The 23,874-nt window shown below is 39.6% G+C and overlaps 1 long non-coding RNA gene across 1 annotated transcript in view; it reads left to right on the top strand.

Moving 5' to 3' along the window:
* Nucleotides 1-4,771: 4,771 nt before the first annotated feature.
* LOC138684814 (uncharacterized) overlaps nucleotides 4,772-23,874 on the top strand; it is a 46,837-nt gene continuing 27,734 nt past the window's right edge. The window contains exon 1 of the long non-coding RNA XR_011324106.1: nucleotides 4,772-5,083. This is a non-coding gene — a long non-coding RNA (uncharacterized lncRNA). The remainder of the gene's footprint in view (nucleotides 5,084-23,874) is intronic.

Below are 23,874 nucleotides of genomic sequence, written 5' to 3'. Positions count from 1 at the left end.
TCAGAAACTAGGTTTTCTCCTAATATCTCATTTTCTAGTCTTAAAAAAACTTAGTGACACATACTGTCTATGTGTAAGGTTAAAAAAAAGAAAAAGCACAGTCCATGAATTCACACTTCAGAAATCCCCCCAACACCACTCTTCTTTCAACTATCATTAACACTATCAGCTCATTAACCTATTAGCTCAACACTGGCAACAATCCACAGTCATATATGCAATGTAAATGTACAGGTTAATCCTTAAACTCTGTTGTTCAGGAACACATAAGGACCTGAGGAACTCGGCTAACAAGACAGTACTGCCTTAGCTAGTTCAAAAAGCATTGAGTATCCAATTCTCAGAAGATATAGGTTCAACTTCCCTCCTTCTGTTGCAGTTTTGTTGCTTTGATCCATAATCTTCAGCTTCTCTTGAACTCTGATTTTCCTCACACTCTTAAAAATTGCACAGGTATCTCCATATGGATCGTCTTTCTTCGTCGTTTTTCTTCTTGGATCTATCCCAAGAACTCCTTAAGCCCCCTCACTATTCAGCAGTGATCCCAAGTAATCCTCATTAAGCCCCAGCTGAGAGGAGCCTAACCCTACCCTGAACTCTAACCCTAACTCTATCCCTAATCTTAACCCTAACCTGAGCAGGAAAGGTCACCTGTGGTGCTCTGCCTTTGCTGTGCTCCTGGGGCAACATCAGGAGGTCCCTTGGGATGACCCAGAAGGGCTCCTCATGGAGATCCCCCTGACAATCGGGAAAGTTGCACATGCAAGAGCAGGGCCAGTGCTTGTCCCACAAAGGCACCTGCCCTGGTCCACTCTGCATACAAGGCCAGAACTAGACCCACATTGCAGGTCCTCCTCCTCCTCTGCCTGTGGATCAGCTTTTGGCTGACCTAAATTTGACAAGCCTTTCCCGATGCCGACAGTGGTTGCCCGCAGAGCACAGCTCTGCCAGGCGCCATTGTCTCCCACAGCAGCTGCCGTGCGTGGCGGTGGCTGCCCACAGACCTCCTCACCAGCCAGGAGACGTGGCCTGACCAGCCTTACAGCTTATTACAGGGAATAACGCAGCACGCAGCCGCTGGAAACATACATGGTAATGGATCAGTAGAGAAACAGGGATGGCTTTTGTCTGTGTAAAAAACACTGCTTGTACTGCACGGTGTGCAAAGGGCCTGTGGCCTCAGCCCCGCAGTCTCCTTGTGCCGGCCCTGACCCACCGGCAGTGGTGGGAGGCAGGCTTGGCCATGGGGCAAGATGGTGCAGAATCCATAAAATCACAAGTACATCCTGATTTTGAGGTAGATGTCAGCCTGATGGCAAGCGTATTTCAGAAGCACGGCTCAGTACAGGTTGTGGCGTGAAGCGTGGGCAACGCATGATGTTCATGAGCTCTCATCACCTACACCTCCCAGCATACCCCCTCTTTGTCAGACCCTCAGACCCTCCCACCCCTGTGTCTTTGCCATGGACTGGTTTGTCTTCCACACAGTCTGGCTACCATACATGCAATGGCCATTGCTTTGGAAGGATCCAGCATCTCATTTAGTGCTCATCCTCTGTGGGGAAAGCTTATCCAGGAAAGAGACATTTTCTGGACAGCTGGCGAGTACATGGGGACAGGCATAGTGCTGCTCCCACCCTGAGACACTGTATTTATCACTGGTGATGAGAGAGGTCAGACCAGCCAGGTTCACCCTGATGGCTCTGTCAGGGACAGTCAAGGGTGAAGAACACTTTAAAAAAAAGTCTATTCTATGCTAGATGTTGTCCCATTTTTGCACATGGGTATCTAAAAAGTCCTCCTAGAACCTGCTACTAGAGGTCCGCCTTCCTGAAGGCATGTGCGGGTATTGCTTTTGCGGGACCGAATGAGATGATTGCTCCAAAGTAACCCCCTCCACACCCCCAAAGCATAGGTAGATGGGTTGCTGGTTTCTCATAGCCCCCATCTCCTGGCCTTCCTGAGATATTCTGAAACCAGACAGCTAACAGAGCCAGCCTGGGGTTGCAAGAGGCCTGAAATGAAGTTTATGAAAGGCAGGAGATGCCATGAAGATCCTCTCTGACTGTGGTGCCGAAGAAGAGCCCTGTAGAATAACTCCACCTGATATCAAGAGCTGTTATTTCTGAACAGAACAAAACATCACTAGGGAAGGATGCACTCCACCTCTGCAAATGCTCCCAGGCAGGAATAGGAGAAGATGCAAAATGCTGTGGGCACTTTTTTGTGCAGGGCCATTGTGCCTCAGCTGTGGCTGTGAGAGGGGGAAGCAAGGGTCCTTGCCAGGTACTGATGATTAGGAAGGGGACAAAGCAGATGTCCTCAGTGTGAAGCCAGTGACAAGCCTTCCTTGTTCTTCCCTCCTCCCCATGTAGTCCTCCCTCGCAGCTGCCCAGCCTGCCAGCCTTGCCTGCAGGGCGAGCTTTGCACAGCCAGTGACACACGGAGAGAAAAATGAGTGTGTCTTGTGGGCTAGTAAGGCCAGGAAGTGAGCGGAGCACAGTTAGGGTTGGACCTGTAAATTCAGCTGCCTCTGAGAGATGGTATGGGGAGATGTGTATACCTATAAGAATGCTTAGTATTCAAATAAGGGTAATTTCCATAGGTTTTTCTCTATCTGTGCACTTGTGCATTTGTACAAATTGGCCATGGGAAGCACAGTTACCTACTCTAACAGGCCAGTGTGGGCTGACTGCTGAAAGAGGCATTAAGGGCATCTGAGCAGGCTGCAATACGTGCATATGTACCATCAAAACACCCCGCAATTTTTTGCTGTTGACCAGGGTCCTATGCAACTACTTACGAGGTAAATTTGGGTTGCTTAGCAATGATGTTTGCACTTCTCATCTAGAAATGCTGGGCCAGAGCCCTATGGTGTCCCTGAGGAACATAATGCATCTGAAAACCAAACGCCCAGTGTGGACACAGGAGCTATTGCTCTATCAGTCCATCTGGACCGCTCTCATTTCACCCACACGGGGAGAGGCAGCTCATTGTAAAATGAGCTGAACAGAACTGGTATAAATGGTGGGGGAATATGGTCTTGGGGGACAAAAAATACCCTTACTGAAAAATGGTCATATAGCAGACCACACATTTTCCTGTCTGACAGCCCAATCTTTTGTAGAAAGCAAAGACAGTTTTAAGAAATTACCTGTCACTGCTCTAGCACATAACCACGTAACCAGTAATATCAGACTGCATGCGTTCAAATCTGCTCAAGTACTGAAAGACTTTCTGCCAACTTAAGTTTTCATTTAAATCAACTCCTAGAACAATATTGCTATAAAATTTTCAGTGTAGGAAACCAGTGTTCTTTCCCTGTCGTAATTTTATAATTGACAGAACTGTTTTGAATGAAATGTTCGAAAAATGTCATCTTGAAGTAGCACCTGGCAGGCAACCAGTGAGAGTCTAACAAAGTTATAAGCAATTGGAAGCAGAGTCTTATAATGGAAAGTGTCAGGCAACCTTAATAACAGGCTGTGTTACTAACCCTCTATGAGAGAACAGAATAGTTTCATTCACAATATTCATTTAGCTGAGGTTGTGTAGGTGGCAGCTTTTAGCAGGTGCAGAATAAATATTTTCTGAGAAATATCACTGAAGAAGAAGAAATCCATTTAAATTATTAATTAAGGTATTAAGCTTGCCAAATGAAATACAGATAATGTTCATATTCATTATTCTGCCATTTCACGATCCCTTTTATTCCTAGCTTTTTAATAGCACTATAGACTTACCTAGTGCTCTTCCATATTCTAATGTAATCTGAGCTGACAGGAGAAATGACATGCAAAAGAGTACTTTTTTTGGAAAAGGGACCTTTCTGCCCTTCAGTAAATGTCCAGCTTTTCCATGTAATGTATGAAATAATTTTCATTCCAATTTGGTAGGGGATTAAGGGAGGATTTTACATCTTCTGAAGTGATTTTTAAAAACAATAACAATACGTATTTTGAAGTGGATCTTTCTATACTTATCCAGATTTTTTTGATATTCGTTGGAAACTAGCCATTGCTTTCAATAGGTTTGGAGTCAGGCCCTAAACTGTTCTTACAATTTATGAAGAAAGAAAGTCTGAATTCCGAAGGGATGGAGTTGCGTTGTTCTTCAGAAGTAATTGTAAATATTTTTGGACCAACTTCTGAGAAGAAACTATACACACACACAAAAAGCCAACTAAGATTGTGGCAATGGGAATGCTCTGCTTTAATTCAGATTCATTGCAAAATCCACAGAGAGGTCATGCTGCAAACCCGCTGTGCACTCATTTCTGTGCTTATTACTAACATAACCTCTCTAGCTCTTTTCTTTTTTCTAAATAAGAGGTGCAGGGGTGCTGTCTTACACTTGTTGTGAGATTGGCTATTTATCTGTTAGCCCAGAATCCCTCCTGTTACGCTATCTTTAAATGGAAATAAAAGCTAATAGATGAGAAATTTACCTTCATCGTGGGCTGCCTAATTCAGCACAGCCCAATACACCAAGTTACATGGACAGGTTTTGCTGGCAATATTTTTCTGTCATAATGTCATAGTCTTTTTAAGCACCTTCTTATATTGACTCTTGTGTCACATCTCCAAATGTTTTGTCGCTGTGTAGGCGGAAGACCTATATTTGGCAAAAAAGTGCTGTGAATCCTTGATCCAAAACAGGATACAGAAAGGTCCATAAAAATATAACTGTCAGCTCTGAAGCAAGTCTGAATTTTGGAGGAGAGGACGAAGGTGGAGTTTTTGGCAGGAAGGCAAAGTTCTGAAATCAGATTGCAGTTCTAGTATCTTCAGAGCAAGTTGGCTATAAAACTGCAATATTCATGCTTTCTTAGCCCCACGGATAGCCTCATAGATGAAGAAGGATTGTTGTGAATAAGCAGATTTTAGGAGGACTGAGAGAACTGGAAGTTCTGGGGTGGTTCCACAGAGCGGCAGTGTGCTCTTGCTGCTGCTGCGCGCTCCCCGCCTTGATGCTGCGGGTGGCTGACCAAGAGATGGGAAGAGACAGAGAAGCAGTCCCAGATTCAATGAGCAGCAGGCTAAGGAGGCACAAGGCCAGTTCCCTCTGATGGGCAGCATACTCGGTAAGGGCACCACTGGCACTTGGGTAGCGTTTGCGGAAAGTGAGAAGGAACTCACTGCAGCTTTAGTCTGTGGAGCAGAGGTGAAGCTGTGGGAGATCCCATTCACAGCTGGGGGAATAGACTGGGGAGATGGATGGGGCAGGAGGTGGGCCACTATTCTGGAGGAGGAAATCTTGATAGGACGCAGACAGAGGGGCCTAGGGCAAGTAAGTCTTGACATGTTTGGTCATGATGTAACACATTGGGAATGGGAAGGACAGCTTGTTCCACACTGTGGATAAGTTTAAAAGAGTTAATTGAAGACTGAGAACAGCCATTCTGTGGCTGTTCATAACAACATGCTCTTGAGAATACAGCTAGAGCTTTAAGATGGAATATGTTGGGTTTAGAGCCTAAGTTCAGATCACTTCAGGAATCATTTTTGGGGCTTCTGCTCCTTTGAAGTAATTTGTTCCACACTGTTTTAGGGTATGCATTGAGGAATGTATTCAAAAGCTAAAAAAACAGTAGAGACTGTACTTAGATTTGCATCCTGTGCTGAAACCCAACACAGAGCAATGTTCTACCATCGCACTGTCCTCGGGGGAAATGGCTGTAGTTCAGAAAGAATTTCCTGTTGACTCACCACATGGTGAGGTGTAGTGGTGGGGAATTAATTAGTCTATGCACTGCTGACATGCTTCTTATTTTAAATGCTATTTTTCATCTAATCGTGGTATATGAACGGAAAGCTACATATATTTACATTTCTAATTCTTCCAAATGTGGTTGCTACACCAGTCACTCACGCTGAGGGCTTGACAGCAACTACCCTGATGTGAAAACTGTTAGCGCAGTTGTCTCTGTTCCCTTTTTAAGCTCCTGTTTTGTGCTACTAGGCATTATTCTGTGAACTTCTTCATTTCTACTACGGCTTATCTAGGCTGACACCAACATGCCAGTTACCTGACAACAAAGAAAACTTCAATTCTTGCAATGGCAGCCCTTTGGTGACAGTGCAACAGTGTGTGGTGGGAGCTACAGAAACTCACTTTAGAGCACAATTGGGGAAGAGGGGAAGAAACTGCCATGAAAATGTGTCTGTTGTCTTGCAGCTCATAGATTTTATAGTGATTCATATAGCTCTGCATAATGCAAGACGTGTTAAAAAAGACAACAGGTTTATATAGGATGTTTCCTCATTCCCCTCTGTAGAGTTGTTCAGACATGAGGGCAAAAGTAGCCAAATATTGTTGTCCTCAGTGGGGAACTCAGGGAGCTGATGCACTCACCAAGGCTGGATCTTCCCCAGTGCTTCTTTGTTGTTCAGGCCAAGCTTCTTTAGATCATTAGACAGACATTGAATTTTCAACTTGGCAGAACTCATATACAGTACCCTCATATCATAATGCTAGAACAGCTTCATTCACACAGTTTGCTGGAGGCTGAAAAAGGGAGTATTTAGGACAAGATGGGAACGATGAGGCAGATGAGTCTTTATACACAGTAGTAAGACTTTATTTCAACACAAAACAGGGATCCAACACAGCAGTGAATAAGGAGAGAGGCTGTCAGTCCTCTTCGTGGCACTGTCCTAATCCTTCACACAGTCTTTTTATGTAGCCTCTTCTGGTGCTCCCCATAATGCCAAAATTTGCTTATTACTGCAAGACCTGCCAAGAATTTCCCAAATGGAAATTCCTTTTCCAAAAGGAAAAATATTCTGAGCCTTCAATAGCTTAGAAAGAGCTGTTTAAAATGAGAATTAATACAAGTTTAAAGGAATGTACTTGAAAAAAAGGGAAATATATGTCTAAAATTCCTTGTTTCCAAATAAAAATAATAATTAAAAACCAAAAAAAAAAACCCCCAACAAAACAAACCAGCAACAAAAACCTCTGCTTTCTTACCAAAGATTTTATTTAGACTACTTTTGTAATATTTCTTTTCCTCTTTTTAATAGTCTTGAACTATCCCATCACAGCTTTAATTAGGATAACCTTTCATCTGTTTATGTTCTACTGTGACATTTGAAGATTGGCCTTCACTGAGAGCTTTGGGTGATATGTACACTGAGGCTTCAGAAACTTCTTCTGGACTAGCTGCCAGCAAACTATTACCCTTCTAAATGTCAATAAGCTAGACATCAATTGTCAGCTTGCATCATTTCTAAAAGCCTGCTCTCTCTGTAGATTAGATCAAAAGTCAGATGCACACTGAAAAAAAATAGCACTAAATTTTGATAACGTATTAAGCATTTTTATCCCTTGGGACTCAGGTGAAGAATGTTATACTTGAAAGACTCTAACTTACTGTTGCACAGTTCTAAAAACCAGAATAAAGATTTATAGACCAATTTTTAGAATATTGAGCAGAGGCCCTAATGGATCTTTTTAATATAAAGGTACATTAAAAAGGGATGACTACTGAGAGGAAAAATACAAAGCAGGAATTTTAAAGAAGTATCAGTATTAACACTGGTTTGTGCTGGGGGGGGCATGGAGTGGAAAGAAGTTGTGGCTGAAGTTGAGTATGTCTGGTGGTGAGACCATGTATTTTACAGATTAAAAATACCTGTGTTGAAAAAAATGCATTATTTACCTTTCTTTACCATGTGGCCAGTTTCTTTCTGTCTCATGTTGATGGTTTACTTTTTGCATCAGACTAAGAACATTTCTAATTATTAGCAGTAAGGTCTTAAGCAATAACTGGGAGCTATTTTTAATTCTCTTGGTGTTACAGTATTCCTCTCTTTTGGCACATCCACATTTGTCTGGAGTGGTAGGAGATGTATATTCCTTTCAGTATGTTACATGGCTAAGGCAGCTTCTAACATAATCTCCTCCCTCTTCATTGCAGTAATATACTTGAAGAAGAAGTCACAAAATATTTCTATTGATAAAAATATAAAAAAGAATACAGTACATGATATATATATATATATATATGAATGAAAGATACCTTACAACATGGAGGAAATAATCCACACAAAGATTTTACCTTCCTTCATACCTTTCCTTGCTAAGGGACCCATATTTTTCAATTATTGACCCTCCAAAACAATTTAGAACCTCCAACAGGGCCATAATCATAGAATCATAGAGTCACAGAATGGTTTGGGTTGGAAGGGACCATTAAAGATCATCTAGTACCAACCTCCGTGCCTTGGGCAGGGACACCTTCCACTAGATCAGGTTGCTCAAAGCCTCATCCAACCTGGCCTTCAACATTTCCAGGGAGGGGGCATCTGCAATGGAGATGGTCTGGCCCAGTTCTCTGAATCCAGACTGTAAAAACATTGCTAGCTGCTAAACCAGGTACAACAAACATTTACAAAGAAGAGCTCTGTTTGCTCTTGATGCTGCTGCCACTGAAGAAGCTCTATTGCCTGTGCTTAGCTTAGTACTCAGCTTTGCCCTCTTCGGGTTTGATGGAGAAAGCTAAGCAGACTGTGATAATTCTGGCATTACAGCCCCCACCATCTCACAGCTCCATGCTGAACCACTCCCTTTCTCCTCCATGTGCTTTAATTGATGTTCATTTCAGAGCCGAGGAAAGACTTGCCCCAGGGACATATGAAGCATTAATAATTATATTTTAAAGTTTTCTACTTGAATCTATACATCTGTGACAGAAGTCCTTCATACATCACCTCTTGATCACAGCACTTTACTTTGGCATATGTCTGGCCGACAAATTTATAAGCTTTTCTATTCCAAGCAAACCTCTAATATCCCTTTTTAGGCTTTCCTTCTCTTTTAACTTTGGCCTTTATCATGACTGTAGAGTTGCAGGGAAATGTGTTATGCTAGCTCTATCTGGTAATAAAATAAGTGGCGGGAGAGGGAGGGATCCATTTGGTGTTGACTCCATTTACAGAGCTTGGCAGTCATTCAACTGTTAATTAGAGACATACTATTGACGTAATGTTACTGATTTGACCTATTACCAACCTTCTCTTTGTTTGAAAGAGGTTTACCAAATGTAATGGATGTGAGATGTACTGATGTGACTTTCTACACTACATATCATCACAAGTACTGTTATTTTAAGTAAGTGCTACCACGAGCAGCCAAAAAACAGATGAGCTGATGCCTTCATCTTAGTAAGTAAAAAAATCCATAACATTATTCTTACTATTGTTGCTTTTCTAATACTGACTTTTTCTCTCTGCCACATCATATTGTTCCTGTTAATGTCTTGTAACTTGACTAAGCCAAAGAGAATATGAAAATTGTTTGTCTGCCTCCTCTGCTGTCTGAAGAAAAGTACTGTTATAATGACATGGCTGTGACGCTGTTGGGGTTGGATTTGTATTCCACACAAATCATCCAGCTTTAGTCTTCTAAAACTTAGGCAGCAAGTCAAGACAGTGATCGAGGCTTCACTATAGTCAAGGGAAGGAGAGTGGGTGATTCCTCCCACCTCTCCTAGACACTAAGTTCAGAATGAAATGAAGCACACTCTAGAGATGCATCCAGCCATTCATTACACTGGAATCATAGACATGTAGCTTAGAAATGATGCTTAACTTCTAGAATTCTAAAGTTAGATGAGATTAATCCAATTCAAACAGCTTACTCATGATTGTTTAACAACTTGAATCAGCTTGTGCGAAAGTAAGTGAAAGCTTACCATTGACCTCCATGGAACTGAAACCATATTCAGATAGCAATACAGTTATAACAATGTGTTAATGTCTTGTGCTAACAATTGTGCCAATGATTATATTGATATGTCATCACTGCAATTACTCAAGACATAAAATTGTCTGACAGTTATTTCTGAGTATGGTTCTATTGCTGACCCATAAATCTCTATTTCTTTGGCCTTCTTTCATTATCAGGCAGCTCACTGTTCAGAAGGAAATGTCTTTTCCATTTTAAATTTGGATAAGCTGGATCAGATCACCTCCATTGACAAGTATTATGAAACTGGCATAGTTACCTACTGACTATTGAGTGAAAGTTTTTTCTGTAACTGATTCATCTCTTCATGTGTTCCTAAGCACTTATAAGAAAAAAAAATATAGGCCTGAGGCAGATCAAACAGAAGAAGATAGAAAGGATTCAGAAGGATCAAAGTGAGAAAAGGTTATTCCCAAATGCTTTCTGAAATGGCTGTCTTCAGTGCTGGACTGAAAGTACTCTACAATTGTTATTACCTATTTGCGATCAGAGCCTGGAGTATGCCAACAGGGAAATGGTCTCCAATGTAGAAGTCATTCTACATTCTAAACAAAAACTTATTTCTTGAACTACACTTCTTTTATGAATTACGAATTTTCATCTCTCCTGCTGCATTCCTCTTGCATTTGTCTGACTTACCTTACGTATTGCTATGGTATGCAATGTGTCGGCACAACACTGAATGGAATTATATTACCCCAGCAGCTGAGTTTACTCAATAACATTCTAGCATAGCAAGGTATTTCTGAGCATGCATAAAGCTCCATTTAGACTTGACTTATTTTTTGTGATATCTCCTTCTAGGTGTTGTGTATTCACTGTCTATCATTATGAATTATAGATTCAGGACGACAGAGTCTTTTGAAACAGCTTTCTCCAAAACCCAAGAGTAACATTTAATTGACCAAAACCTCCTAAAAATACACTTTTTTTTTTCCTAGTTTCTGAAGATTCTAACTAAAATGTTCTATATTCATTAATGACTTTTGCAAGTCTCTAATCTTCTCTTCACTTTAGACATACATTTAATTATATAATTTGTTCAGAACTCTTCACATCTGTCCTTTTGGCTTGTTCTGTATCTTCTGTGGTTCTTACCCATTCCTTATGTAACTCACACATGTTGTACTGCAGCATTTGATTTATTTTCTTCTTTTGCTTTTTTGACCAAAGAAAGCAGAGAGGAAGGAAGAAGATGCATGGATTTTTTTTTTTTTTTTACATTTTTATGTTATCTTACATTCAGGCTGTCAAAATGCTACTGCACTGCTACCTAACAAGCATCTTAGAGCCATGGCTCAAGTTGAAAACTCAGAAGACCAAAAGAGTTTTCTCAAAAAAGGCATTCTCTCACTTATTTAACTGGTTTAAATTTAATTAACACCCAACCCCATAGATTTTCTTAGTGACAAGTTTAACTATAACTGTATCACCTTCAGAAACAGCATTTGGGCCTCAGTCCCCCATATCCCAAGAGAACTGGCTGTGCCAGGGACAACCATTTTCTCTTTTACCCATTCAATCTGTTCTACTTTGTATAGATAATTACTTATTAAACTAGGGGCAGGGCAGGAGACAGGGAGAAAGGGGAGGAAGTAAGAGGTTGTATCTTATTAGTTAAGACATCAGTTAGGGGATGAAACGATTGGAAGGGATGTTGCAATAAATATGCATAAGAGGAAAAACTGCTTAGCTGAGAGTGACAGTTACCTGGGTTAGTGTGTTAAACTCTTTGTTTAGGTGACTGACCTGGGATGTGGTTTCAGGTCCCTGATCCAAGTCATACAGATTTGATCACACAGGTTTGCCTCACCTTTGAAAAAGTTTCCTCAGATGGGGTACTTCACTAGATTAAGCCTCAGCAGACATTTGGATGTATATTGTGTTACCTTGGTTGTACTACTGCTGCAGGTGATGACAAGTATTTTACCATGTTGGCCGTTGTCCTTCAGGAATTTCTATAGTAAAGACAGTTAGTAAATTATGAACCCGCACTCAATAACCATGACGGTCCTGGACTGTGTTTATTTTTCCTTTTTTATTCCATTGAATAAGGCATAGCACCTGAAAAGTGTACATAATTTGTGATATTTTAGGATCAAAGGACCTTTCTCAGCCATCTCCAGTGAAATAAAACATTAATTGAAGGAGCCCTCTAGCAAAACAATAGAAATATAACTTTCAAACCTGCAGAGAGGGGTGGCTATCTTTGGTATGCAAAGATTTCTTAGGAATGTTATCTTTCCCTTCTCTTTTCACATTCATGATCAAGGAGTCCATAAAACTTCAGCTTTGATTAGCCTCTCTCTTTCTAGGCAGCACAATATGCATTGACAAACTCCGTTCTGGATTTGTAATATTTTTGCAGCTGAACAATTCACTGAGTTGTTAATGTTGGGGACTGCTCATCGCACACTAATAAAAGAAACAAAAGACTAACCAAGTGCTTTGCTCAAACAGCTATGCCATATTTTCTGCTTATTCTAGGTGGTGTCTTATCAGAACATCCTTCTTTGGTTATCACTCAGAGATAGTATGGGCAGCATGCTGTACTATCTCATTTCTGAAGAACCTTCTTTTAAAAACTAGAGATGTCTGTGTTTTGAGGGAAGCCTGGCACCTCACTCTGGCTTAGAGGTTCACCTAGACTGCAGTTAGGCCTAATTACCTTTGAGGATCTTAGCACAGATGCTTCATAGAGCTATGCTGCAAATATTTGCATTCTCACAAATTTTGACTTTATGTGAAAATTATAGCACTTTGGCTACAGTACTGTAGGAATCCAGGGAATGATGTTGAGAAATGCTAGCAGGAAGCTACTAGCAGTCCTGTTTTACCACAGGTTAGAACCGGTTGACTATGGACATAGGTATGGGTAACTACTAACTGTGGAGATGCCAGTCTGCTTATTTGCTAGTGGATTTATGAAAAGTTTGGAAGGAAATAACATGCTGCCAGTCTTCTCAAATATCAGGGTAATATCTACAATACATGAGGATGATAATAATGCCAAGCTTTTCTCACAGTAAAATGAGAAAGGAATACGTGCATGGGAGTATGCCCAAGTGCAAAAATGTAAGTGTAATCTCCATTTTGCATTTACATAATAATATGCACTGGTAACACAGGTGAAGTGTAGAGGAGACAATTTCTTAAACTCTTACACTTGATAGATTACACCCCACAGGATCCTTGAGGTGTGTTGAGTGTGTTGACGATATGGTTCAGATGAGAGAAGACAGGACTGCAGTAGACTTGAAGGCAATAAAAACCAGCATGACTAATTAGCACATGTGACTTTAACTCTACTAGCATTTTCACTCATATGTACTGAGAGTAATAATAAAAAGTCATTCTTTTATAGCATTCACATGTGCATCCACACTATTTTGAAAACATGTTCAGTATTGTTATTTCCGTTTTACAGAAAAGGACATGATAAGACAGTATCTCTTAGGGGTCTCACTACAAACCCAGGGTTCCAGCACAGATTTCCTATAGCCCAGGCTGTGGCAATGAAGACAGGTTCAGTAGAGGAGAATCAGTTTAGGGAACATTTAAACAAACTGGTCATGCACAAGTCCACAGGACTGGATGGGATGCACTCACCAGTGCTGATGGAGCTGGCCCATGTTATTGCTGGGCTCCTCTGGATTTCATCAATTCCATTGACTATCTCACATAATTTTTCCTTTTTTGGATGCTATGGGAGTTACTTCAATTGAGCTTGTAAAACCTGGTACATTTCCACATGTCATATGTAGTTTTGAAAAGGAAAAAAAGCTAAAAAACACAGATGTATTAGGCAGCTTACATAAAAAAAAATCTGGAAGGAATTAAACTGTTAGTTGTATTTTCAGCTGGGTTTTTTCTGAGACAAAGGTTCTTGGGACTAATCCTACACTTAACTATACCAGCTACGTCACTTTATGTGGTGGAGTAACTCTTCATTTACAGCAGAACACAAAGACAGTTGGCCCCTTTAGGCTTCTTTAGCAATTTTTTATAGAAAGAAATTGGTGTAGCTGTTTATGAAGGATATCCTGTATGCTAATAAGGGCTTTCTTCAAAAGTTCCCAGTTGTCTGTCTCTCCCTCTTTTTCATTATTTCCTTTTTTTATCTAGGTATCTTAAGAATGATCTTAAAATTGGAAATTACTGGCAGAGGTATGGCACCCTCCTAAACAACTAAAAAACATAAGGAGAAAGAGAGGCCAGGGACCATCCTAAGGTAGTGGTTCCACCTCTTCCTTCCTTTACTTGAAGACTTACGGAAGAAGAGAAGAGTCTGCTGAAATGTATTAAATGGTGCACAAACTGCAGATGATGTACTAAGCTATTACTATTATTGGAACGAAATCTTCATACTGGTGTTTCAAGTAGCAGATTGTGCCTGTAGAGTACAGTGTTCAGTGACAGCTGGGAAAACCCAGAGCTGTGTGCCGTTTAACCCAAACTGAGCCTGACATATCTTTCACCATGTTTTGAAAGGAAAATTGTATGGAAATATATAGATGTACAGAAGGAAAACATGACTCCTTTCTCTCCTTTTGATTAACTTAATCATGCTCTTGGAAGCTAACTTGTTGTGTAAAACACATTATTTTTCAGTGAAAATAATCCTTTTTATAAAAAGGAGAATTATACATTGCTCTTCTGAAAGCAGACTTCTTCAATAGAGTGAACTCATGAATCAACAGCCTATAGCCGTTGTTTCTAAGTACACTCTATTTATAGAGGAGCACTTACATGACATTGCAGAGGCAATAAACCAAAGATAAAGGTAATTTACCAGAGCAGAAATCTCTACTCCAGATAAGATGGTATTAAGCATCCCACATTTACGTGGGTTTATTTAGTGTCTTTGGACACAAACATATCGATGTTGGCAAACTGTGTGAGACAAGAATTTCAGTCAGAGGTTGCATGAATCTGAAGAACTATAGGAAGAAAGAGGGACAGAAAATATGAGCAACAGAGGATTTACCAGGAACAGTTAGATGGCTGTAGTCCCCTTCATTTCTGTAACCTGTGGTCAGCATGCATTACATATCATATGACTGGCAACAGTTTGGACACCCTCACCTTGTGAGCATAACTGCATTTATCGCCTAGGAAACCTAGATAGCTGGCACCCTATTTACAGACTGTTTGCTTGGGGAAGTATATACCTAGAGATTTAAGAGCAGGAACAAGCACAAGGAAAACAGAATCTTGTCTTGTGTGTCCAATTACACTGCAACTTCAATTTTTGCCTACTTACCATCATTTTGTATTTGTACTTTTTTCACCCCTCTTATATGTAGTCACCTCTTCACCTGCAGTGACCTCGTCACAGGCTACAGCTTCCTCAAGGGGGGCAGCGGAGGGGGAGGTGCTGATCTCCTCTCTGGTGACCAGCAACAGGACATGAGGAGGTGGAATGAAGCTGCATCAGGGGGAGTTCAGGTTGGACATTAGGAAAAGGTTCTTCACCGAGAGGGTGGTCGGTCACTGGAACAGGCTGCCCAGGGAAGTGGTCATGGCACCGAGCCTGTCAGAGTTCAAGGAGCGTCTGGACAATGCCCTTAGTCATATGGTTTAGTTTTAGGCTTGTGAGGAGCAGGGAGCTGGACTCCATGATCCTTATGGGTCCCTTCCAACTCAAGATATTCTATGATTCTCAGATTCTCATCTTTTAACACTGTTTTAAACACTAGTGCAATACTTCTGGGTTTATCACCCAGAATGGTGAGCAAGGTAAACTCTAAACCCAATGAAAATGGGTCCAGTAAAGGGTAGGATTATCTATTATATTCTTCAATCCATACCGGCCATAACTTGAGACCTAATTCCTTTTCTTGCTGTCTCAAATACATTCGATGAGACAGAATTTTTTTCAAGGTGCCGCAAGGACTTCTGAGGGATTCCCTCCAGTCCAGAGGGATTCTAAAAGACTTTCTTAACTTTCTTATCACTGAGCTAATCATGTTATGGAAAAGATTTCAACAACGCCTATATTGAGAGTTTTGAATAGAATATTCCTTCAGTGGGAAATGAAAGAGCATTTAAAGAAAGGTGAGAAGGCAGAAGGACAGCAGACAAAATCTTAAAAACACCCAAGCAGGAATAAAACTATATGCTTTTACTCCTAAAATGAATAAAGGCAAGAAGCTAATTCCTAGAATTGAAGAGAGACCTTTTCCATGCAATAGTGGTCTGAACCAATGCATGCTTCTATACAGCTTAATTTACAGTTGTCTGAAGGTAATTAATGATTTAATGAAGAATACCACTTTTCTTGATATACTTATATAGGTATGACCCTTAATGAGTTATTCACTGACAATTATGAAAAGATATATAGGTAAGTAAAAAAATTACAAGGATTGTCTAAAGTGCATTTCTCTTCAAAGCCTCTCACACCACAGACAAGATCTATTTCAATAGCTGGAAAGGAGTTCCTAGAAAGCTATACAGTACAGGGAGGGTCAGATGCTGAAATCTGCTATAATAAAGGGTGAACATATTGGAGGATGCTGGCAACCTGTTGTGGAATTACAGTTACTTTACACACTGTAATGAAACAAAATTATCACACTACTGTTGGGAGTCCATCTAACTGAGCAACTATAGGTGGAAGAGAAGATATGACAAGGAGACTGTCAAACCATTAACTTCAGGGAAGTTTCCTGATCTACTGTACAGTATAGAAGGACACAGAGATCAGATTCCCCCGCTACAGAAAACATCATCAAATCTTGACAGGACGCAAGGCAAATGTGAGATGTCTCCGTATCCTGGTCTAGTGGAATGTGTCCCTGCCCATGGCAGGGGGGTTGGAGCTAGATTATCTTTAAGGTCCCTTCCAACCCAAACCATTCTGTGATTCTATGATTCTATGATCTCCTGCCCTGCAAAAGGGCTGAAGAAACGTGCCCTCTCAACACTCCCAATGGCACTCTTTGGCCATTTTTCACTATTCTAGCACGAGTTGTGGTTTATAGCTACAAATGAACACAGTAGGTGGGGTTCAGTCTACAGCCATTTGAGATGCTGTAGGCTTTTCAAAACATCTGCATGGGGCTGGCAGAAATGACACTGGACCTGGCTGGTACAGCAGACCACTACCCTTCAGAAGATGTAGATGGAAACAGGTGAGATACCCTAGGGCATCGCAAATGACAGTACACACTTATGCCTGGACAACCGAATTATACCCAGTAAGTCTAGGCAGGAACACAAAACCTCAAAGAGCATTGACTCACTTATTTTCAGTCCTGTTAAGGGTATATTCTGATTTAATAGCCTCACTGCAACATGTTTTAAATGGTGCAGGAAGTGAAAAATCCAAATCACTAGAGGCAGGGGGTTTTGCAATCATTATGTTGTTCTATGCAATTAGTTTTCCTACTTGGTACAACCTACCACCAGGCCTCCCACCCTCCCTGTAATGCCCAGACTAAAAAGCAATATTTTAAAGTGTTTATGAAATATTTATCTTTAATTTTGCCCCTCTTCATCCTTGCGGATTCTTGACTGCCTTGATCTGGAATCCCTCTCTTTTCTGTAGCTGGAATAAAGTGTACATGCATATTTGCCCACACAATTTCCCTTACGACAGATTTTAGTTAAAGATAGAGTTAAGTGCTACTTATCATGTAAAGAGATAGGAGTAGAAATAATCACAGTTCTGAAATTAAAAGACTGGCAGATTTTTTTTTCTTTCAGTTTTGTTAGTTCATGTAAACAGTATAAACTGGTAAAATCAGGAACTTGTTGAGTAGACTGGGCAACTACCACAGGCAAGGCACTAGAATAAATGGACCAGTGGAGTACCAACATGGATTGGATGACCTTTCACAGTTCCTCTCAGCACTATTTTCTTTAGTTCAAAAAAATGGCATAACGCAATGTGGCAAGCTTCGCATTAGTCAAATAGTATCTTTGCTTTGCAGTGATTGCAAGTATTTGCAATTTTTATAGGAAAGATGAACAGCACTGTTAGTAACTACTGATCATTATTTAGAATCTGGAAACACATTTGGGTTAAAATGCTAACTTAAAGAGATCAAGATTTCGCCTCCAGTTCTTCTTTCATGTTCATTTAACATGCACTTAGATGTTGGGAGGGGTCAAATAATTATTCAAAGTTACTTTAAAAATTCAGGCTGGTAGTATTTGAATATTTCTGGCCTGCTTCACATCCAAATATAATTTTGCTATTCTGCCTTTAGATAGTTATTTTGTCATCTTTCTTTGTCTCTTCTGGTTGGGAATGTGCATTAGTCATTCGTACCTCTTTAACAAGAACAGGTCATCTGGCTTGATGATTAATGCCTCTCATCTTCAATAACAGCACTAAAAATGCTAAAAGCCTCGTCAGACTAATTAGTAAGAATGCCCTTGAGCCAGTCACAAGGTCTCAGTACAGATCTGTCATGAGTTCACAACGCTGTTATTGTCTGATCTTTATCTGGTCATTCAATGGAGATCACAGACACAGCAATCAATGGCTTGAGAGTATCAGTTTTGTCAGGATTTTTCCCCAGATAGCTAAATTCAGTGCACTGAGTTCATCACAGTTTTCCCTATGAAAATTGCTCATCTACAGCTGATTATATGGCAATGTAACAAATACTGACCAAGGAAGAAAATTAGATAATTCTGAGCAAAAATGAAATGGTTTACTTAACAAATTGAAGAGGAAAGCAGTGAAGACAAGATAATAATCTCCTGCCAAAGATGTGGTTTTTGTCCTATAGGGAAAAATAAGTGAAGCCACAGTGATTGATCTATTTCTGTCACTGGTTTAGGAAAGGCCTCAAAGTTCAAAAGCCATTTTTGCCCTTGTATTATGCTTTACTAACTTTTCTAAAGTTTGAGGCAAGCCTTTCTTTTATTTACTTTAGTTTTGCTATCATTATTCCTGAAGTACTATTATTCCTAATTTAGATTGACATAATTTACCAATGAATCAGACTCATAGATCCATATAGTTTTTCATTGTTATCATTCAATAAAAGCAGTGAAAGGTTTGCTTGAAGATGGAACAAACAATCCGTATTTATTAGTGTCAGCTTACTTCCCCAGGTCACTACAAGGCTCAATTCACCACTACCTAAGTCAGTATAAAGGCTTTAGGGAATGTAAATGAGCAGAAGTCTTTGCAATAAACAGCTCTAGATTTTGCTGTCATGAGCTGTGTGTGTGAAATACAAGGGTTTTTTGCTAATTACGAAGTTTTGTCCAGAACTGAGGTACTGGTATTTCTGAGAAGTAGTGAAGGCTTCCTTCTTGAAAACTGCAATCTTATTCTATCACTGATTAACAACATTCCACTAAGCAAAATCCTGTGAGATTTGTATTACTCTTCAATATTTGATGGTGTTATATGAGCCTTAGGATCAGCACTGAGGCATGTCTTCTATTCTGGGACCTGCATCCCTCAAGTCCCAAAATCCATATTTTCACACATCATGGTTTTTGTAGCTGTGGAAATTATACTATGTGCCCAGCATGCTTTATGATTCCCCAGTCGCACACTGTGGGATAGGACAATTGTTTTAACTGTAAGTGAACCACTCTAACTATTTTTGCCCACCTGTACTCAGCAGGCCGAACTTTCCTCTTCTTCTCTTCTATATTCCACAAACTATAACACAACCTCTCTGTCAGGGCCCAGCCCTTCCTGAATCTACTAATGTATTTGTATTTTGGTAGGAGCTTTGTCCCTGAACCAAACACCTTGTATTCTCCCACATGAGGCACATAGTTTCTGCTTGCTACTTGCTACCTGGCTGTTTCTTGTATCAGCAGAAATGCTGACATTGAAACATGAGCTCCAAGAACTGTAAAACTCGGAAAGAAGGATTTTCCTGCATACCTCCCTGCTTCTCCCCCCATAAGCAGAAGACTGAACCGCACCTGTGGACAGTGCCAGGCATTCCTGACTTGCTCACAGAAATGTCTTTCCTGTTTTTGCATTCAGTAGAGTTGCTGCAGGCAGACAAAATACTATGGAAAGTGATTTTGTCAGTCTCAATATCAAGATGTTTTGGACATATCTGTGGAGACCTTTGTATAATACATTAAGAAGAAATACTGCAGTGGGGTGACTTCACAGTCAAATTATTTCATCATTAGTTGACAATTCTAAACACAGATGCATCTGAAGGGGAAAGCAAGAGTGACAGTGACAGGGCGGCTCCTTCCTTTAACTTGTTGGGAACCAAATCCTTTAAGATGCTGCTTTACTCTGAAAAGTAGCACTGCAAACAACAGCATTGTGAGTTTTATTGTCTTTCAGGGATCTCCATAACAAACATAGGGGACTTGCAAGTGAAAAGTTGTTTCAGCCAATGCCTTAGGTCAAATTGTACATTTACATACATACATCTCTTATGAGTACTAATAAAACCCCTGTGTTTGTAATAGGTGACCACTTATTTGGTGATCCACCAAGAAAAAAGATTCCAGTTCACTTTCTTAAGAAGCTGTGAACTCTGAAGCATTTATACCAGGCAGAATGTAATGTGGCCATTACCACAATCTGATAAGGTACAGAACACATAAAACCCACTACAGTTTAATAAGTTGCATTTTCAAAAATTACCTCTTCAAACAAAATATACTTGAACATGTGACTTCTTTTAGAAAAGCAGTTTTAAAAGGTGAAAATAAGAGGTAATAGAGTTTCAGCACAGCTGCACTGAATTTTTTTTGCTTAACAACCTAAAACTCTGTGAGCAGCTCCCTACAGATGTATGCTTTGTGGCTGATTAACTTTGGTTATGCATCTGTAATTATATTTTGGGTCTACCACAGAAGACATCACAATCTCTTCTACCTGGTCAACTGGTTCAAGGCTAAGATATGAAAAGAACATTTTAGGTCAGGATTTAAATTGTACTGTTCCTTTCCAGAATTGTTTCCTGATGTTTTCAGCATGTTACTCTGCCAGTAGTGTTTCAATACTATAAATCTTGTGTCCAGATGTGTTAAAAGGGTGATTGTTCTCCTTCCATCAGGCTTCTAAAATTGTTGCTTTGTTTTTTTAAATTTTTCATTCCTAATCACCAGGTTGTGATCCTCCATAGAGGGTGAACGTCTCAAACTGTTAACAGTTTTGTCTCAGTGCTTTTGCTTTATTATTTGTCATGGCAAAAGTTCTGGCATAGCAGACAAGTTACGCAAACCATCCTTTCTAATTAGTCATTTAATCCCAATCAAGAGCCCTAATTTTACATCAGAATTACATGTTAGTGGTATGTATGTGTTTTTAAGTGGTATGTATTTTTAAGTATTTCTTTTCTTGGTTGATGTTAGTTTGCTAATCATAAATATTTGCAGAATATTCAGCAGATCATTAGTCTCTTAAGAACAAATTACACAAAGACTCCTGGCAGGATATCTTACCTATGGTTTCCAAATTGTGTGTAGCTAAACGCAGAATGAAAATTCTCTTTTTCAATACATCTGGACTACAGAAGTTACAACTTCATACACTTACATTAGTTTTATACAACCTGCAGTATTTGTTATACTTCCACAATACAGTGTAAATAAAATGTTGTTCATGGAAAAAAAAAAAAAAAAAAAAAGAATTCTCCTCAAGCACAAAGGCAAATCAATGAAATAAAAATAATCCACGATCACTACATTATCTGAGAACCTCAGTAGCCTGTTCCTCGCCAGAAGTGAATCCAGTGCTTAGGATACATTAAGGGGTTTGATGATAATGTTCAGGAAATGTGCATGGGAAGTAATGAACTCAGCTCTCCAGTCCACTGTCTAGTAGGTCACTAATTCCAAATTAATAGTTAGGTCGCTATTTAAACTGAGCAAACACTATTGCAACAATATACAACTACCTTCCTCACTTTATGGAGAAGATACTGACATTCTTATTCTAATGCCAGTTACAGCTTCATTCTCTCCACATATAAAAATTGTATCTTCTGCATTTGAATTCCGAAGGTCTTTTGCTTTAGTAAACATTTTAATACACTACTTTATTCCTTCAAGAGAAATAAGTAAGTAGGATTTTACTTTAGACCTTTTGACTAGGTATTATTTTTTAATACTGTTTGGTTCTAGAGACCAGCATTTTAAAAATCAATATCCATTTTCTTGATATGCAGTTCAAAGACGACAAATAGGAAAAGAGGAAAGGAAAACAAAAGGTAATAATCAGAGTGGTTCCCACATAATTTGAACTGTTGTGTTAATTTCCTAAGGCACCAATGTGTTAATTGCTATTTTTCTTACCTCATAGGTGTTATCCTAGTCAACTCCAATTCCAGCCAAACATACCCAGATCCATTAGACTTACTGAGTTTCCCAAATAGAGCAGACCTTGATTTTACAAGGCTTACTGGTTGCTGACACTCTTCTGAGCAGTGCAACCTATCAGTACCACATGAGCTTAGTAGGACCTGGGAGCAACTAGTGCTTGATCTGATGATAGGGCTTTTCAACCTCCTCTTGCCTCCAACCACATTTTTTTTTCAGGGAAAAAAAAAAGGTGAAGAATTAAAGTATGATTCTAATAAGTAATGAGGTACATTTTCACAGATACTCCACTCTTACAGAGCAGAAACTACATGGTAAGAAAACTTTATCATCTTCATTCTTGACAAGAAAGAAGAAGTTTATCAGAGGATATGAACTGTTATTCCTCTCCTCTTCACTAAGTGAAGACACCCAGTTTTCATTTGTTCCTTCTCCATTCTGGGATGGTTCTGTGTACTTTCAATCCTTTGGATGAAGGATCAGACTTTTTTGCTTACAATTTCTCTGATAAGGTGGTGTAAACCAAAGAAATTTTGTTTTCTGTTTCCTCCAGACCACTGGAGAGAAAGGAATGGTCAGAAACTGAGTAGGTTGCTTTTGCTCTTATATAGAAAACACCTGGCCTTAGGTTTTGTACATTTGCCTACTAAAATGGCTAAACATTAAATGCTTTTCTGCATAAAACTATTGTACTTATAAAACTCTGTGTGGAAAAGAACTATGTCCTTTTGCCCAGCTTGAATCTTGTTTCTGTTGCTTCATTAGGGTTTTAGACCTTGGCACTAGCAGAATTTTTCAATTACTTATGATACTGGCTTCCTCTGGTGGCTATTTGAACATCCTATGACATTGCTTTCAGTGGGAGCTATAGAAATCTTGATGCATACTTTAGGTTTTGGAACCATTATAGTCAAATCTTGATGAACATTTTCTGTCTACAAAAATTTGATTATTTTTAAAAATCAGAAAATTATATCTTAATTATCTATATAAAATTATATACAAACAGTAAGATATGCCTATAAAGGAAATTGGGACTATTATTGTATATTGCAAAAAGAATTCTGATTTTCTCTTTATTAATTCACAAATAAATCAGCACTAATTCTACTATTGTCACCAAAGTCATTTGACGCCGTGGAGTTGCACTGGCACATAGGTAAAAAAGAAAATGGGAAAGGTTGGGCAGTCCATCATTCTCTGAATGCCACTGTCCTGACATTTCTATCCAGTAGAACAATGCACATTTTGACTATATGGATCTACACCCTTGTCTGGTAATGCCATTCTTAGATTATGTTTGTCTAATCTTTGCCAAGTTATTCACACTTGGCAAAGTGTAATTATGTATTTATATACAGTAAAAATAAACTAAGACTATTACTTGCACTATTAATATTTGTAGTACATTATAGCATTGTTGTCCCACAAATGGGGTTTGTTTACCCAGTGTGCAAGCCAATAACACACAGAGTCAAGGTATTTTCAAATTAATTTCATGGATGCGCATGAATGGCTGCCTGTCCCAAGACAGCACACCTTTGTCTCAAAAATTCCCACATTTATATACTTAAGTAATGCATACTCAATATTATTTCCCTTAATGATTGGTTCTTTCTTCTTCGCCTCTCATGTAAATTAGTGCCCAGACTGTGTCTTCTTCCTTCATTGTCTTCTTTTGAGTAAGTGGTATCATTTGAGTAGGTGGTCGCGATCTACCCCTGTAGGAATTAGCTTTTACCTACTTCTTACTCTGTCTTGGCAATTCCAAGCAGTTCTTCAAGGTTTATTGACCAGACCACAATCCATTACCTTTTCTGACTTAAACATAAAGTCCCATTGTCTAATAGT

This window comes from Haliaeetus albicilla, chromosome 3, assembly GCF_947461875.1.
Source record: "Haliaeetus albicilla chromosome 3, bHalAlb1.1, whole genome shotgun sequence".
Classification (NCBI taxonomy): Eukaryota; Metazoa; Chordata; class Aves; order Accipitriformes; family Accipitridae; genus Haliaeetus; species Haliaeetus albicilla.
The sequence above is the reverse complement of the archived record's forward strand: the minus strand, read 5'-3'. Positions and strand labels throughout refer to the sequence as shown.